The following is an 18,308-nucleotide window of genomic DNA, read 5'->3' on the forward strand; positions in this document are numbered from 1 at the left end:
CCGCCTATGGCGAAAGGAAGCCAAACAAAAGGAAATTAAATTAGCAAAGAAAAATAAAAGAGAGAGAGGTATGTCGATAATGCAAGCAGCTTTGCAGTTTAAGGATAATGAAGAGGACCGAATGAATGAGCAGTCGCAAAGGCAACGCAAACTAGTCATTGATAAATGTTATCCAGTTTTGCCACCCCTTCACCAAGATGAGTCAAAAGAGAAAGAGAAAGATTCCCTGATGTCGCATTTGCTAAGTTCGCCACCCCCTTATGCGCAAAATGCTACAGCGCCTCCACAGCCCGTAAATGTGCAGCCTCCAGCTAATGCGCAGCAAGCTTTCCCGCAGCCGCCAGCTCCTCCTCAGCCGGCTCCTGTCCTGGTAGCACTGCCTTCCCAAGGGCCGCCGGTTTTGCTACCTACCACTTCTGCACCCCCTGCGACTTTACCTAGCACATCAGCTGCCTCTCTTGGTGCCCTACCTGCTGCTACCCCTGTATCTGTATCTGCACCCGTTTTCCTTCCCTCTGTTTTTCCCCCGGTTCTTGCCTCAACTTCTCCTTCTGCAAGACAACGAATAGCTAGTGCAGTCACTAGTCTTATATCACCCCTCTTTGGGTCATCTACTACGACCCCTGGTCCACAACGTAAGCAGTTACGTAGTCAAATACCTGGTTCTAGAGAAAAAGAAGAACTGGACCGCATGGCACGTAGATGGATTGTTTATCCTTCTAGATATGATGTAGAATCTGTTGTTAATGTTTTTCATCAGTGGGAAGCGCCACAACAGCAGTACGTTTTTGAGAAAATGTGTGAAATCCTATGTGAGGAATTGGAAGATAATGATTTAGACTCCAGTCCGCAAGAGTTGTGTCAAGTGCGATTTGAATTTGGAAAAGGTACGATTGTGGGTTCTGATGTTGAGAAAGCAGTTGCGACACTGCTGTCTTTCAGGAATGGGGATTGTCAGCAATCGTTGTTTGGACAGGAATTCCCTGAAGGGAAACAGGTAAAAGCGCGACAATATCCGATGCGTGAGGTTCCTCCAGTTTGGAGACCTGGTGATGCGAATGCTAATCCACCTGTTCTGCCACATTTTCAGCGTGTTTGGGTACATGTTCCCTGGAAACGATCTGAAGTATTAGCCCTTAAACAGACATTGCCTGACCCCCGTAAGAACCCTGCAGGATATTATAAGGAGTTATCACAGACTGCAGAATCATGTGTCATGAACCTGGCTGACATAGATATGTTGTTCGGAAATGTTGTTCCACAGCCTTTGTGGGGATTGATTCGTAATGCAGATCATGCTGCAGAACTAGGTGACACATGGGCTAATATCATTAATGTGGACAATGGACAGGTCGGTGGTGCCAAGCCTGAGCACATGGTAGCAGAACTCCCTGGTAGAATAATTAATTATATGAAAACTTTAATGCCTGCAATACGTGTAAATTGGGATAAATTATCCGCATGCAAACAGAAGAAAGATGAAACAGTGTCCGATTTCTTCACCAGGTTTGAAGAAACATTTATCGACCACAGTGGTCAGGACATGAGTACAGAAGGGGGCCAACGGTTATTTGTTGATAAATTTGTGCATAATTTGCTTCCAGAGTTGTGTAAGAAATTAAAAGATTCGGAGAGTTCTTGGGCCGTTTCCTCTTCAGCGCAAATACTGGCTACTGCGCAGTATTATGAAAATAGGGATAAAGATGAGAAGGAGAGAGCAGAGAAGAAAACGAAAGAGTTGAAAACAAAGGTTCTTTTACAGCAGGCTTATCCGCCACGTGCAGGTCAGAATAATTATAGGCAAACCCAGGGTATCTATCAGCAACCCCAACAGTTCCAGAATAATCAGCAAATGTATGGGTATTATCAACCACGTGTCCCTATCGGTCCCAATCAATGTTCATATTGCAAGGAGGAGGGTCACTTTAAAAATAATTGTCTTAGATTGTTGCAGCGCACAAATAATGCTTATGGCGCAAGAGGTAGAGGTGGCCAGCAAGCCCCAAGAGGTAGAGGGCGTGGAAATGTTCCCCAGAACGCGCGACCTCTTCCGCCTCAAAATACGATGAATGGTTTTGATCAGCAAGCCAATGCGACTGGCAAGACAGCGCAGTACTATAATAATGACTACTATGCAGAAGATGATAATACGGAAGGGAATGATTACTAGGACAGCCATAGACAGAGAGAGGGAGTTGTTTCAGTGCCAGTGGATCAGAGCGGACCGTATGTTAAGGTGACTACAGCGGGTATAACAGAGCCCTTTCTGCTGGATACTAGTGCTGCAAAGAGTTCTATTATGCGCTCAAAACTCCCTGGCGCGCCTTTGTCTGGCGAAATGAATGTTTCAGTAGGTTTTTCTGGCGCCCCGGTTAGGAACCCGATCTCAAGTCTTATGGCCCTTTCTGTTGGACCTTGTGAGCTGAAAGCACCCCTCATCCTAACGACAGGATGTAATGAAAACTTGTTAGGATTGGACCTGTTGAAGAGATTACATGCGACATTATATTGTTCTCCCTCGGGAGTACAACTTACGCTGGGTAAGGAAGTGATTTCTCCGATGTATTTGTCAAAGAATGAACTGCCAGCTGAATTGTCGTCTCTTCCTGATGCCCTTTGGGCCACCGGCCCTAATGATGTGGGCCTTTTGGAAATACCGCCTTATGTTGTCAGTTTAAAAGCCAATGTTAAATTGCCCCGCATTCCCCAGTACAAGATCTCTAAGGAAGGTGAAAAAGCGTTGTTAGCAATTATCTATGATTTAATTGAGAAGGATGTCATTGAAGAGACAAGAGGCAACGTTTGTAATAGTCCGGTTCTGCCTGTTTTAAAACGTACTGACCCTTCTCAGCCGCCTGTTTACAGATTTGTGATCGATCTTAGAGAGGTCAACAAGGTAGTTGTGCCACAGTTTCCAGTGGTCCCTGATATAACCGCCTTGTTGACTATGATCCCAGCTTCCGCTGCTTGGTTCTCAGTAATTGATTTAAAGAATGCTTTCTTTAGTATCCCGATTGCAGAGGAGAGCAGAGATATTTTTGGCTTTTGTTTAGGAGGTCGAAGCTTCCGTTTTAAACGTGCTCCACAGGGCTACTGTGAAAGCCCATCAATATACAGTCAGGCTTTAAAAGCACAGCTTGATGCCCTTGTTTTACCTAAAGGTGCTACCCTTATCCAGTATGTTGACGATTTGCTAATCGCCGCAGATACTGAGGAGATTTGTAAAGGAGCTACATCATCATTGTTGCGTCATTTGTCTGCCTTTCATCACAAAGTGTCTCTCTCTAAGCTGCAATATTGTCGACAAGAAGGGACCTATTTAGGTCATCTCTTCTCGAAGGAGGGAAGGAAGCTGACTGTAATGATGTAACATGGCTCCATGCCAGAACACTAGGCATGGAACCAGCTTGTTCTGAGGTTCTGTCATGTGAGGGTTCTATGATGACAGTTGATATGCTGGCTGTTGGTTGAGGCTGTAATAAATACCTCTTACCACATATCTTCATCTGGTGTGGATTTACTTTATTACACTGGCGACGTTTGGGCGGAGAAAAGAACCCAGAGGAAGGGACAGCCTCAACAGCAACAAAGAAGGAAGAGCTTGGATTATTTCAGAGAAAAAAAAGGTGATAACTTACAGAGACGTGCTGGATGAGGGTCGAGCGTTTTGAAGCATGTTCAAGCAGTGAAAAGTGGGAAATTGCGGATGGAAGAGCCTTGTGGAAAGCTGTTTGAGCAGGTACTGAGGATCAAAGTGGTCTCTGTATGCTTCACGACGTCTGAAGGTCAGTGAGCAATTGAAAAAGGACTGAAGGCTGTGGGAAAGGTTGGCGGCCATCTTGAGTGTGGTGAAAGGAGAAGAACAAGCCAGACTAACTAAAGAAAATAGACCGGATGTTTGGTTGCGGCCATTTTGAGTGAGGAAAACGATCCGAGATTGCTCAAAGAGAAAGCAAGCCCAACTGCCTGAAGAAAATGGACCAAAAGTTTCGTGGCGGCCATCTTAGATGAGGAAGAGTTTGGTTGCGGCCATTTTGAGTGAGGAAAACGATCCGAGATTGCTCAAAGAGAAAGCAAGCCCAACTGCCTGAAGAAAATGGACCAAATGTTTTGTGGCGGCCATCTTAGATGAGGAAGAAGGAATTTTTTCTTATATATATATATTTTTTTTTTTAATTCTTTTTTGCAGCACAAGTGTTGGAGGACATCGAAGAAGATCATCGACGGTCTATTGGAAGTTGAGAATTGGACGGAGACTGGATAAGGATCACTATATTGGTTGGTGGTCAGGGGAATAAACGTTTCTTTTGAAACTTGATTACACTTGTGGAATACAAGTATTTGAGCATTGTAAATTGAATTAAACTGAGAAGGTCATCTGCGGTGACAAACACACCATCAACAAACGTGTTTGATATAGCGGTATCGTGCTGGGACATATGGTGACTGACACATCTTTTGGACTTTAAGCACTTTTAGCAACTAGTTGGGTTGTGGGGAAGTAGTGATTTACACCTCTTGTGAGTATGCAGAATGTTACAGCGCCGCCGTTTTTCTTGTCAGATCCAGGAGAACCGGTTATTAAGTGGAAGAAATGGAAAAAGATTTTTGAAAATTATGCCAGGGTGTGTGGAACGAATTTGAGTGGTGAAAGGAAGCAGGCACTTTTGTTACATTGTTTAGGGGGTGAAGGACAAGAGGTGTTGGAAAATCTACCTCCTTTGTCGCAAAATGATCAGAGGGGGTTGAATGAATATGAAATATGTGCAAGACAACTAGATTTACATTACTTGCCAAAGATTAGTACTATTATGGAAAGGTACCATTTTGGTTTGCGGGAGCAAAGAAAAGAGGAGAGTGTGGAATAATATATTACGGCTTTGCGGAAGTTGGCTTCAAGTTGTAAATTTGGGGCGTTGGTAGAGGAAAGGATTAGAGATCAGTTTGTGCTGAGGTGTTGCAGTGATAAAGTGAGGGAAGAACTCTGGCTAAAGGACGAGCCACCGTTGGATGAGGTTATTAGTATTGCAAAAAGGGTAGAGCATATGTTAAAGTGTGTTGGAGAACTAAGTAAAGAACATAAAGAAGACAAGATCAGTGTAAAAGCACAAGAAGTGGAGTGTCGAGCCATACAAAAAGATGAGAGGGAAAAAAATTATGAGGGTGTCTGCGAGAAAGGTGTTGTAATAGAAAAAAACGCAGGAAAGACACAAGGGAATAGGAGGTTTGCAACACCTTTTCAGGGAAATTGCTACAGATGTGGAAGACACATGGCTAATGCAAGTGAGTGTCCTGCTAATAGGGTTACTTGCAATGTATGTGGAAAAAGAGGACATTTTGGGAAAAATTGTAGGATGAGGAATAGGAGAGATTCAAGATCAGAAATAAAGGAAGTCAGTTTTCAAGTTAGTGAGAGTGAGTTGGAACATCCCTCTGAGTGGGTTTTGGTGGGGGATGTTAGAGTCAAAATGAAATTTGATTCATGCTCTCACATCACGTTTCTCTCAAAGGATCTTTTTATGAAGAATTTTCAAGGAAGGAAGAAACTGTCCAAACCTAATAAAAAACCTACGGGATATGGTGGGTTGCCAATTAAGTTATTAGGTTATTTTGATGACTGCATTGAGTACAATGGTAGGTTCACTGATGCTAGGATTTATGTTGCTGAGAGGGGTGATAATTTGTTGAGCTGGAGTCATCAAGCTCGTTTGGGTGTCATTCTCAATCCTAATGCACATCCATCTGTTCAGGTACAATCTATTGAGGGTGACGAAAACAAGTTTGTGAGAGCGTTTGGTGAATTGTTCAGTGACACCTTGGGGTGTTTAAAGGGGTACAATCACCATATTAAGTTGAAACAGGGTGCAGTACCAGTTGTGGAAAAAATTCCCATTTGTATCCAAGATGCTGTACAAAAAGAGATAGATACATTGTTGTCCACTGGTGTTATACAGCCTGTAGAGGCAACGGAGTGGTTAGCTCCCATTGTTGTGGCACGTAAACCAAATAATGAAATCCGTTTATGTGTGGATCTTCGTGCCTTAAATAAAGAAGTAGTGGTTGACAAGTTCCCACTTCCCAATATTGAGGAATTAGTATCATCGTTGGATGGTGCTGGTTATTTTACCACTCTGGATATGGCATCAGCATACCATCAGGTTCCGTTGAGTAAAGAGTGTCAAGAATTAACATCTTTCATTACGCCAATGGGGGCCTTCAAGTTTTTGCGTATGCCGTTTGGGCTTGTTTCTGCGGCCTCTGTATTCCAGAGGATTATGGAAGATCTTTTTAAAGGAATTTCAGGCGTAAAGTGCTACCAGGATGATGTATTAATATGTGGGAGAGACGTGAGAGAACATGATGAGAGGGTACATGCTGTGCTTAAAAGGATGCTTGATGCTGGGTTATCTCTTAGGCGAAGCAAATGTAAATTTGGAGTCACTGAACTGGACTATTTGGGTCATCATATTTCACGGCAGGGGGTAAGTCCAAAAAAGGATTTGGTGGACACTATTGAAATGTTAAAAGAACCGTGTACAAAAGATGAGGTTTCTTCATTCTTAGGTATGGCAGAATTTTATAACAAATTTATACGAAATTTTGCAGATAAGACAGTAAATCTAAGGAAGTTGATGTGTAAGAATGCAGAGTTTGTTTGGATGGAAGAGTGTGGTGCTGAGTTTAAACAAGTAAAAAATGATCTCAGGAATGCTCCAAACTTACAAGCTTTTGTACCTGGGAATCCCACTTTCATTGTTACTGATGCAAGTATAAAGGAGCTGGGTGCTCTTCTCTTTCAGATCAGGAAGGGCCAAGAGGTGCTAATAGCTTGTGCTTCAAGATGTTTGAAAGGTGCGGAGATAGGTTATTCTGTTATAGAGAAGGAAGCGTTGGCAATTTTCTGGGCCATAAACAAGTTCAGAAAGTTCGTGTGGGGATCTTCTTTCGTTGTCAGGTCTGATCATAAACCCCTGAAAGAAATTTTTGAGAAGAAGGGTTTGGACTCAATTTCCTCGAGGATCAGGAGATGGGTCATTTCCTTACAGGAGTATAACTTCATGTTTGAATACATTCCAGGAAAGGCAAATGTAACGGCAGACTGTCTGTCGAGATTGGTGGAGGTGGTAGAGAATGATAAATCTCAGGATGAAAATGATCAGTGTGATGCTGAGTGTGGCATAAGAGTTTGTGACGTTACGCTGGGGGCTGTAAAGGAAGATGAATGGAGGGATGAGTTGCAAAAGGATAGTGAATTGTGTTCTGTGATGTCTCTTTTGGAACAGCATAAATCTCGAAGTCTGGTTAAACCTTGGTCCTTAGTTGCGAATGAGTTAGCTGTTGTTGATGGGGTTCTAATGAGGGGCACAAGAATGATTCCCCCATTGAGTTTGAGAGAAGTCATCGTGAACATGGCTCATGAAGGGCATATGGGCATTTCTAAAACCAAAGAGCGCATCCGACAGGATTTCTGGTGGCCTGGATTAGATTTGATGGTGGAACGTACTGTTAGGGAGTGTACACCTTGTCAAGCTAGTGATAAGGTGCTCAAACCAAGATATTCACCTATGGTTTGTAGAAGTTTACCAAAAAGTCCATGGGATGAATTAGCTATCGATATTGTGGGACCATTGCATGGAGAACATCAGACTCCTTACCTGTTGGTGTTGCTGGATTTGTATTCACGATGGGTGGAGGTGAGTTTGGTGAGAGAGATCACTTCTCTTTCTGTGATCAGTTTTTTAGAATCTGTGTTCAAACGAGAGAGTTTTCCTAACTCTATTCTTTCTGACAATGGTCCGCAGTTCTGTTCTGCTCAGATAGAGGAGTATTTTGTAAAATGTGGAATTGAACATAAAAAAATTGCATTATATCATCCAGAGGCGAATGGTGCTTTGGAGAGATTTAACAGGACTTTAAAGGAGAGTATACAATTAGCAAAGGTAAACTGTTTAGATTGGAGAAAAGAACTGCAGTGTCGTATAACAGCCTACAGGTACACTCCTCATGCATCAACGGGGAAGACTCCTTTTGAACTGCTCAGGGGAAGGTCTCTAAATACTTGTTTGTGTCCTGGCTGGATGGTTGCTGGGAAGGGTTTGAAAAACAATGGTATTGGGGAATGGAGAGACAAAGAAGTGTCTCTGCAAAACAAAAGGAAGATTTATGTTGATAGAAGGAATAATGCGAAAGTTAAAAATTTTGAGGTTGGAGATAAAGTAAAGGTCAAAGCTCCTGTTGGGTGTCAAAATTGGTCAAAATATACCTCTCCAAAAACTATCATTAAGCTGTTTAAAAATGCTGTCAAGACGGATGATGGTCGCATCTGGAATCATAGTCGTATAGCACATTTTCGGGGGTGTGGTGTGGCCGACAGGAGGGATGATACTTCTTATCGTTTTCCCTCAGACATTGATGTAAGGTCTGATAGTACTTGTAGGGGTGTCAGAACACGCAGGTTTCCTTTGCATTTACGTGATTTTGTGTAGTTCTTTCTACCTTCTTTTTCTTGTTGTTCAAATGTGTTTATTGTTCTCATGTTACTTTTGTTCTAATGTAAAGAGGAAGAAGTGTAATGATGTAACATGGCTCCATGCCAGAACACTAGGCATGGAACCAGCTTGTTCTGAGGTTCTGTCATGTGAGGGTTCTATGATGACAGTTGATATGCTGGCTGTTGGTTGAGGCTGTAATAAATACCTCTTACCACATATCTTTATCTGGTGTGGATTTACTTTATTACACTGACCCCAGAAAGAATCCAAGCCATTGCACAATTAAGTGTGCCGAGGACAAAGAGAGAAGTGCGTGCTTTCTTGGGCATTACTTCATACTGTAGGCACTGGATCCCGAGTTTTTCTTTATTGGCAAAACCATTGCTAGCATTAACATATAAAGATATACCAAATCCTGTCCCATGGTCTGAGGAGTGTCAGAAAAGTTTTGTGGAATTACGTAAGGCATTATGTTCAGCTCCTGTGTGGGGTACCCCCGACTATAGTAAGCCTTTTACCTTGTATGTTTATGAAAGGGACGGTTGTGCATTGTCAGTACTGACACAGCCTTTTGGAGACGGACCGCGCCCATGCGCGTATTTTTCATCGACTTTGGACCCTGTAGCGAGGGCATTGCCAAGTTGTTTAAGAGCTACAGCGGCAGCAGCTGCGTCTATTCGACAGTCTGCTGGACTAGTGATGAATAACACATTGATTGTAATGGTTCCTCATGCAGTGGACACATTGTTAAACAGAACCAAGACACAGCATTTAACTAATGCTCGATTGTCAAGTTACGAGTTGACACTGCTAGCAAGTCATGCACACATAAAGAGGTGCAATACGTTGAATCCAGCCACATTATTGCCAATTTCAGCAGACACAGATGAGGTTGAACAGCATGATTGTCTGTTCAGAACAGAAGAAGAAACAAAAGGGAGAGTGGATCTTAAAGATACTCCCCTGGTTGAATGTGATGGTACCTTATGGGTGGATGGTTCATGCTTCAAGCTTCCGAACGGTGATACGACTGCTGCGTATGCTGTCACGACTCTGCACACGATTGTTGAAACTGCACGCATACCACATAATTCAGCCCAAGCAGCAGAATTAATTGCACTCACAAGAGCATGCGTGTTGTCAAAAGGAATGAAAGTGAACATATATACTGACAGTCAGTACGCTTTTGGTGTGGCCCATAGTTTTGGGCGTTTGTGGAAAGAACGTGGGTTCCTGACTTCGCATGGAGCTAAGATTCAGAATGGTCAGTTAGTGAATGATCTCCTTGAGTCGCTGACCTTGCCATCACAAGTTGCGATTGTGAAATGCAGCGCACACAAGAAGGTTACCGATGATGTTGGACATGGTAATGCATTTGCTGACGAAACCGCGAAAGAAACAGCAAAAGATGTGACAACCCGTATGTATGTTGCAGGCCCTGCAAGATGGGTTGGTGATGTTGGAATGTGTGAAGACACGATAGAGAGTGTGAAGTCCCTTCAAGCTGAAGCCACAGAGAAAGAATTGAGTATGTGGAAAGAGAGTAAGGGTAAATTAGATGAAAACGGTTGTTGGATTGATTTGTCAGAACACCGGCGATGGTTGTTACCTGATGCATATGTGCTTCCAGTGGTTACGATGGCGCATGGAATGGCACATATCAGTGTGAAAGGGATTTGTAAGTTGTTGGCTCCAGTATGGCAGAATGCTGGAATCCCTAAATGTGCGGAGAATGTAGTCAAAATTGCATGGTATGTCTGAAATACAATACTGGTAGGGGAACCCCAACTACACCTGGTCATTTTGCGCCTCCATCATATCCTTTTGAGGTTCTGCAACTAGATTTCATCCACATGGAAAGGTGCAACAATTTGAAATATGTACTGGTTGTTGTTTGTGCTTTTTCAAGATGGATAGAAGCATATCCCCTAAAAGACAATACTGCCTTATCCACAGCTAAAGCCCTTGTCAAAGAATTTTTCCCTAGGTTCGGAATGCCAAGGATGGTATGGAGTGATAATGGGAGTGAATTTGTAGGTCGAGTGATGAAAGATGTGTGTGAGGGACTAGGCATTAAGCAGAAGTTCCACGCTGCAAATCACCCCCAATCAGCTGGATTAGTAGAGTGCTACAATGGCACCTTGAAGCTTAAGTTGGCCAAAATTCAGGCGAGCTCCGGTCTTAAATGGCCTGACGCTCTGCCCTTAGCACTCCTATCAACAAGAATGACTGTGCATTCGCGAGTGGGACTTAGTCCATATGAGATTATGTTTGGCCGTCCGGCCAATGTATGGGGAGTGCCAAGGCCGACAAAATTCAGTGAAATCGAATATCCAGTACTGCTTGATTACCTGTTTGAATTGACGGCTAAATTGCGTGTCTTACACCAACAGGTTCACGATACTCTGCCCCAGGCCTCTGAAGCTCCAGGACACCCTATTAATCCTGGAACGTGGGTGCTAATTAAAACTTTTCAACGTACAAAGAATGATGAGCCCCGTTGGATCGGCCCCTACCTAGTACTGCTATCGACAAGATCAGCAGTTCGAGTGAAAGGGAAAAAGAATTGGATACACGGCATACATTGTAAGAGGATCCCTTTGCCCCTACCGTATGATCGGTGGGTCCAGGAGGGGATCGCTGACTCCGAGCCTGAGACTGTGCCTCGTTTTGTGCCTTTTAGCGATGCACGTGTAAAGGGAACAATCACAGAAGAAGAAAGTGACGACATTCTGCAAGAAGCTATATCGCCATCAAACCGATTGGACACTACAGAGCCTGAACTCTTGTTTCAAGACCAGACAGTACCTGGGAAAAACAGGTATAATTTGAGGCCAAGGGCTATGGACAAATAAAAATTCTTTTTCTTTGATATTTTCGAAAGTACAGCTCTCTCTCATCTGAGAAACTTTTTGACTTTTTGTTTTTCGAACCACCATCCGGGTTCAGCTGCAGGGTCGCGGTGCCAAGACTTTGGGGTACAAGCCGAAGACGTTAGGTCTACGGTTCTGGTTGGTCTAGGGCGTTCCCTGAACTAACAGGTGTACTCCTTAGCAGAAGATACTCATCCGCCGCGAGCAGCACGATTAGAGGATGGAGTTTCTCAGGATGGAGAGGCCCACCGAGGAAATAAATTTCAAGAGCAGAATATGTAAAATAATGAATAGCACATGTTTTGTAGTATTATGTCTGTTTGTACTATCTAGCATAATGATGTTTTCTGTACGTTGTGTATTATTGTCTTTCCAAGTGTCATTTGCACCCACTGTACAGCCCACACCTCTTCCTACTGTTTTCCAACACTCTTTCCACCCTCTGCCAGAACACGAACAAGCTAGACGTGCCGAATTTGTAAACAATTCGTTCATTCAACTCCTGCACCAGCACCAACTAGTTATGAACACAACGAACTACTGGGTGTGTGGTTTGATGCCGCATACCATTAATAAGGGCATCCCCTATCTAGTACTACCGTTTAGCTATAATGGTTCATCATGGGCATTCCAGACCATGTTTCTTTTTGTGCTTGAAACCTACTCCCAGCGACCACCGCGCTCCATTAGACCTAACTCGAATAATAAAGCCTTGATGAAAGGAGTTGCAGATATGAGTAGAGATATCGATGCATATACATCTATTCCCAAGGATGAGTTGCGAGCTTATGTAGGTTGGAACGCGACTGGGTATAGCATCAGTTTGGGTGAAAAACAGCGCAAAAGTTCATCTCCGATTTGGGTCGTACCCCACATAGGTCGGTTCTGTCTACAAGGTAATGGTCAGAATCCAAGAGCTCAACTAGGGAAGAGTAACTGTACTGAAACATACACTTTTCCATCACAGTTTTCCCCTGCGTTTTTGGCTGCCAAGGGTACATACTTTGTCTGCAATGATCGAGCATATACATGGTTGCCCCCTGATTTCTCGGGCACGTGCTATGTTGCGAATTTGCTACCGCCAACATTTACTGCCGCCTCTGATTATCACAAGACCAGAGTTGTGAGAGGCGTTGTTAGTAAGGAAGATACTACCGGTCAGGAAGCGGGAGACTTTTTCCTGGGTTTCCTGCCGTTTTGGGGACCAATGGTCAATAGTCGGAACCTGAGACAACTGACCCGTGTAGTTGAATCCACTGTTAATGTAACGGCCGGTGCCCTTGGTAACTTGACAGCTGAGCTTCAAGCGGATCGCCTGATGACGTTGCAGAACCGTATGGTTCTAGACGTTATCCTTGCAGACCGTGGTGGGGTATGCAAGGTTATCCAATTCATACCAGATAACGCTCCGACAGTCTACCAGGCCATTTCCACACTACATAAGATTTCCGAATCCATTCATGTGGATAAAGGAGATTGGTCAATGATGGGGTGGTTCTGGGGACTGATATCAGCTTGGGGATGGAAGATTCTAATAGTCATTGGAATGATTTTAGCCATCCTTTTTCTGTTCTGTTTATGTATACAGTGTGCCCCTGTAATATGTAGCCTCTGTGTTACATCATGTGTAAGGAAACCTGTATCAAAGGACGAGCTAAGCAATAGGATGATGCTACAGCAACATCTCCATGACTTTATGAATATAGACCTGGACTCAGACTAGTATAGTTCTTGCCTATGTAAGGGCAAAAGGAGGGTCTGTGGTACTGTAAAATTCGGAACCATGTCGGTGGCATGTCCCACCATGCCAATTTTTGTATCAGAGAACCGCAAATGAGTAACGCGGTATGTATGAGTGTTTTCGTCATGTTTCTCTAATGAATTCACTGTGCATACGATACCACATACTGAACTCTTTGGGTTCCATTTTAGTACAGTAGCCATTTTGTGGTTTCCCTCACATAGGCTGCGCTCTAAGGCCATGTTTAGGCCTAAAGGACACGTACACCTTCTGTGACTTCTCTTTGACCTGTGCAAGCCGACTCCACTGCCCGAGGTCGATCCTGTCCGGCCGGTTCCTTTCTCGCGGCCTAATGTGATTAGCATCAGGGCTCGGCCCATCATAAAGCCCCTGTTCGCACACGATCCCTGACTAAACTGTTTTCACACCTGACTCTGTTTCCTACTTTATGGCTTGTTTTACGAGCAGGAGGTGCCCGTTTTATTGGGGTCTGCTGTTATCTGATGAGGGTTCTGAGCCTCGCTGGGTACAATGACTGTATGCTTGATGAACTAAAATGTGGGATTGTCATTATGACTCTGCTGTTTCTTTGAAACTAAAATATGTGAATGACCACTTGTAAAACAGGGGCGGTGTTGCCCCAAAGCGTAATTTTGTGTATATAAGTAAAGACGGGTTTTTGGTTGAGGAGCAGTCTCCTGAGAACATACATCGTGGTGTACTTCTCGGATACCTGTGATTGGTCTGAAGCCAATAAAATACGATCTTTGATTTCACCTAGAAGACTCTGTGTTTCTGTGGGTCTGAAACAGGAAGAATCCGAAGTCTTAGGGTGTGTTCCCCTGCACCGCTGGGTTCTAAAACCCGGTACTTCACTGTCCAGTCGCAGGTTTCCTCCTCCATACAATTTTTTATCTTTTACTCCATTATTCTTTCTTCTCCTCGCAAGCTATCTCTTTGGGTTTCCGTTCTCTGCAGTTGTAAAGTTCTACCTTCCCCATGCTGTTTTTCATGTTGCCTCATCCAAACAATTCTTCAGCATTTCATGTGTCTTTCTTTTATGTTTTTACTACACTCCATCTAATTATTATTTTTATTTTTTTACATTTGTGTCCACTAGGTAGTTTTCATTACCAGTAAAAAGCCCCTTGACATAATTTAGAAATGTACACAGTGTGTGTGTGTCAAATATGACATTTTTCTGAAGTTCACCTTGGTTTTCTACGGTTCTGCCCTCCATTGAGACTTCACCTTTACGCGTTGCTGAATACATTTACATTCGTGATGACCAACTTTGCCAGTATACTTAATTCACCCTACAACTAACATATAGGTGCCGATTCCGATCCGTTAATTTTTTTTCACGTACGATTCGCATCTGTATATTTTTACGTACGAATCGTACAAGGACCGTCCATCCGGGGAAGTACGATTTGTATGTGAAAAATACATACGAATCGTATCGGGAAAAGTCCCCGACACGTCCCCGGAAATTTTTAACGTACAAGTTGTAAAAATGAAGTCCGAGCGCACAAGTACGATCCATCCCGCCATTCTCAAAACACAAACGTATGTAAAAAGGCCCGTCCGTAGCGAACTCCGTACCACCCGTATCCCGGGTTAACCTGTGCCCGGGATACGAGTCGTACAGCCCCCACACCCCGCATGTCCGCCCGTATGTCAGCACCATACCCCCCGCTTTGTCCGCACCGTACCCCCGCCCCTTACTTGTACGCACCGTACCCCAGGAACGTCCCCCAGCACTGTACTTGTACGCACCGTCCCCCAGCCCCTTACTTGTACGCACCGTACCCCAGCCTCGTCCCCCAGCCCCGTACTTGTACGCACCGTCCACCAGAACCTTACTTGTACGCACCGTACCCCAGCATCGTCCCCCAGCCCCGTACTTGTACGCACCGTCCACAAGAACCTTACTTGTACGCACCGTACCCCAGCATCGTCCCCCAGCCCTGTACTTGTACGCACCGTACCCCAGCACCGTACCCCAGCATCACGTATGTACGGAGCTTACAAAAACATAGCGTATGCGAGCACGGTACAACCACATCGCGTATGTACGCACCTTACATACGCGAAAACGACTCGTACTGAACCAGGACACTGTAAAACAGCACAAGGAGGGTCAATTCGACTCGCACAACACCACAAAACACGTCTACAGTAGAAAAAACATCAAAATGACTGACATGGCACATCCAAACAGGCAAACAGAGGCCCAGACTCACAACCACCTCTTATAACACACCCACCAACATTTCAAACTCAGACACACCCACAAATGGACCAATTAAAAGGGCCCACACACACTAACCATGAGCCTTTGCGACAGACTCACTACAGACAGACCACACACCAACTACTGCACCCATACACCTTTACACATACACCTTCACACAAACTCCTTCACACATACCCCCTCTTCACATTCACACACACACCTTCACATTCACACACACACCCCCACATTCACACACACAACCCCACAACCAGCCACACCCTCACCCCACACCATGCCCACAGACAAGAATCCAAAGTTCACAAGGGAGGAGCTGGACATCATTGTCAACGAAGTCATCAGAGTCGAGCCACAGCTCTTTGGAACATTGGTCAGACAGACCAGCATAGCTGAAAAATCAACCCTGTGGCAGAGGATTGTCGATAGGGTGAATGCTGTTGCATCCATCAGAAGGACCAGGAACGAATGCCAAGAGGTGGGCTGCCCCGCAGACCGGTACATTACCATCCCTGGGAGGACAAGGTGATGGTCCTGCTACCGCCGGTGGGAGTACACGGACTACAAGGACTTCCAGAGCCTGGTGAGTACACAAACAACTTAGGGAACATGCCAGACACACCCCAACTACACAAACTGCACGCAACTACCATCAAGCACTCACCGGACAAAACCACACTCAAAAACAACGCTCATGCCACTAACATGTGTATGCCACATTCACAAAGCAAGGCCATGCCATGTCCCAGGCTACACGAACCACCAACACAACAATGGATGTCCGCTATGCTGGGAGGGTGGGCCTCTTAAAAAACATTCTTCAACTCACAATCACACACCATTGGCCTCATCCCATATGGCACAGGTACATACCCATGCACCATGCTCAATGTACAGGGACTGCCAAAGTACTGACAAGATAGATGACACTTGGCCCTGCTGTAGGCAGCACAAGGCCCTCCTCTGACCACTACAAACTCAAACACCAACACAACACGCTCAGATAGCTAGGACAGAAACTCACACTCACTGTCATTGCAGCATGCTCCATGGGGGGACAGCTACATCACCTGGGAACCCACTGCCAAATCACACCACACCCACCAGCAGGCCCTGTCACACACACCCCTCACACAACCACACACCCCCAGGACAGGTAAAGTATTGACACAGTCTCACAATGGACATGTCTCACAACAAGACCAATACATCGCCCCAGAAGCACACAATACTAAAACCAACAGGTCAAAGAGTCAGGAGCACATATCAATCTTGCACCCGCAACATACCCATCCACAAGTGAACATGCAGGAGAATGCTAGGAACATACAACTACCTGGAGGAACTGTGACAACTTGAATATGCATTAAATAAAGATGTCGCATGATACAGCTTTAACATTGTCTTTCTTCACACACAGGGCACCCTGATGGATCTCCCCCCAACAATGGGGGGGAAGAATCACAGTCCCAGGCTCGGGAGGAACTGGATCCCACCGGCAGTGACGCCTCTCAAGACTCCGCGGATGACCCCGATCAACCTGGCCCCTCTGGTGTCCGACCCCCTGCAGCACCTGCTCCAGGACCATCTCTGCCAACCGCCACCCCCATTCCTGCCACATCCCAGGAGACACCCAGGAGCCCTGCCCGCACTGAACAACTGAGCCAGTCTGAGCGGGAGGGACCAGGTTCGCCGGGCACCCAGGAGGAGGCAGACAACACCGCAACTGCCATCCCTCAGGGGTCCCGGAGACCCGATGTGCCCACAACGGCAGGCCAGGCTCGTGTGGGCAGGGGTGGTGGGAGTGGAGGCAGGCGGAGGCGATAACCTGACCAGCCAGCTGAAGGGACCGGTATGTCACATGTACGCAACATCCTCGAGGCATACCGGCGTGACACCAGGGTCCTCAGCCAGGTAGCGGAGACCCTCACAGATATCAAAAACAAGCAGGCCGAGCAACACGCCAGTCAACAACAACACCAAGGACGGATGGAGGCAAGACTGGCTGAGCTCCTGGCGGTGCACACGGACATGAGCCATTCACTCTGTTGGATCGCCGACAACATGGGCAACCCTCCCTGTGCCACCAGGCGAAGAACAACACCAGCCACAGGGAGTGAGGAGGAGGAGGAGGAGGATTCGTCTGACGGAGCGTCCCGAGCATTGCCCAGGCCTGCATCTGAGGGTCCCGCGAGGAAGGTCGGTCGTCCACGGAAAAGACACTGAGAGCCAGCGGGTCATCCACATCTCCCAGGTCACCTGGCATGGCACCTGGCCTTCATGTGCAACAGCATCACCTCATTCACTGACATTCTCTGCCACATGGACTTGCTGGTCACAGTCTGACCAATGATGCCAAAGACTGTGGTCTTGACTATGATGACTTCAAATGGCAAGGATACCATCTCCCCCTGTGAACTTTGGATTCTATCATCCCTGTACAGCACCTAATTTTTTCAACAAATCACACCCCAGAACTACAATAAAACACATTAATTTGTATTTGATGTTGCTGTCATTTTGCATGATTCAACAACATATGTGTGTAGAACTAACGCCAGGTATACATACCCTTGGATCGTAGGCTGGAACAGGACACACATGGGTCTCAATGTATCATCCAATACAGACATGGAACTCAACACTCAAACGTGATGTCCACAAGCTAATGAGGGTGGGGTTGCAATCCGGGGCAGACAGAACAATGTGGAAGAGTATCATGAAGGCGTAGAGGTCATGGGTCAAGTGGAGGGGCCCGGGGAGGGAGTCCATGCTCGGTTTGGCCAGGTGGGAGTACTATCGACTGCATGCTGTAGTCCTGTGGATGTGAAGAATGGGGGACAGTGCAAGTTTGGATGCAGGGATTTGGACAATGGGGTCTTGGATGACAGACGTCCAAGGTTGCTTTGGGGTCCTGGGTTGGGGCCTGCCTCCTGAGTGTGGGTGAG

The 18,308-nt window shown here is 45.5% G+C and overlaps 1 long non-coding RNA gene across 1 annotated transcript in view; it reads right to left on the reverse strand.

Annotated features, from left to right (window-relative positions):
• The window catches only part of LOC146839287 (uncharacterized), a 43,919-nt gene extending 39,989 nt beyond the window's left edge, over nt 1-3,930 (reverse strand). Inside the window, exon 1 of the long non-coding RNA XR_014981056.1 lies at nt 3,639-3,930. This is a non-coding gene — a long non-coding RNA (uncharacterized LOC146839287). The remainder of the gene's footprint in view (nt 1-3,638) is intronic.
• Between the last annotated feature and the right edge of the window lie 14,378 nt (nt 3,931-18,308).

The sequence above is a fragment of the Triturus cristatus genome, chromosome 4_1, assembly GCF_964204655.1.
Source record: "Triturus cristatus chromosome 4_1, aTriCri1.1, whole genome shotgun sequence".
Taxonomy (NCBI): domain Eukaryota; kingdom Metazoa; phylum Chordata; class Amphibia; order Caudata; family Salamandridae; genus Triturus; species Triturus cristatus.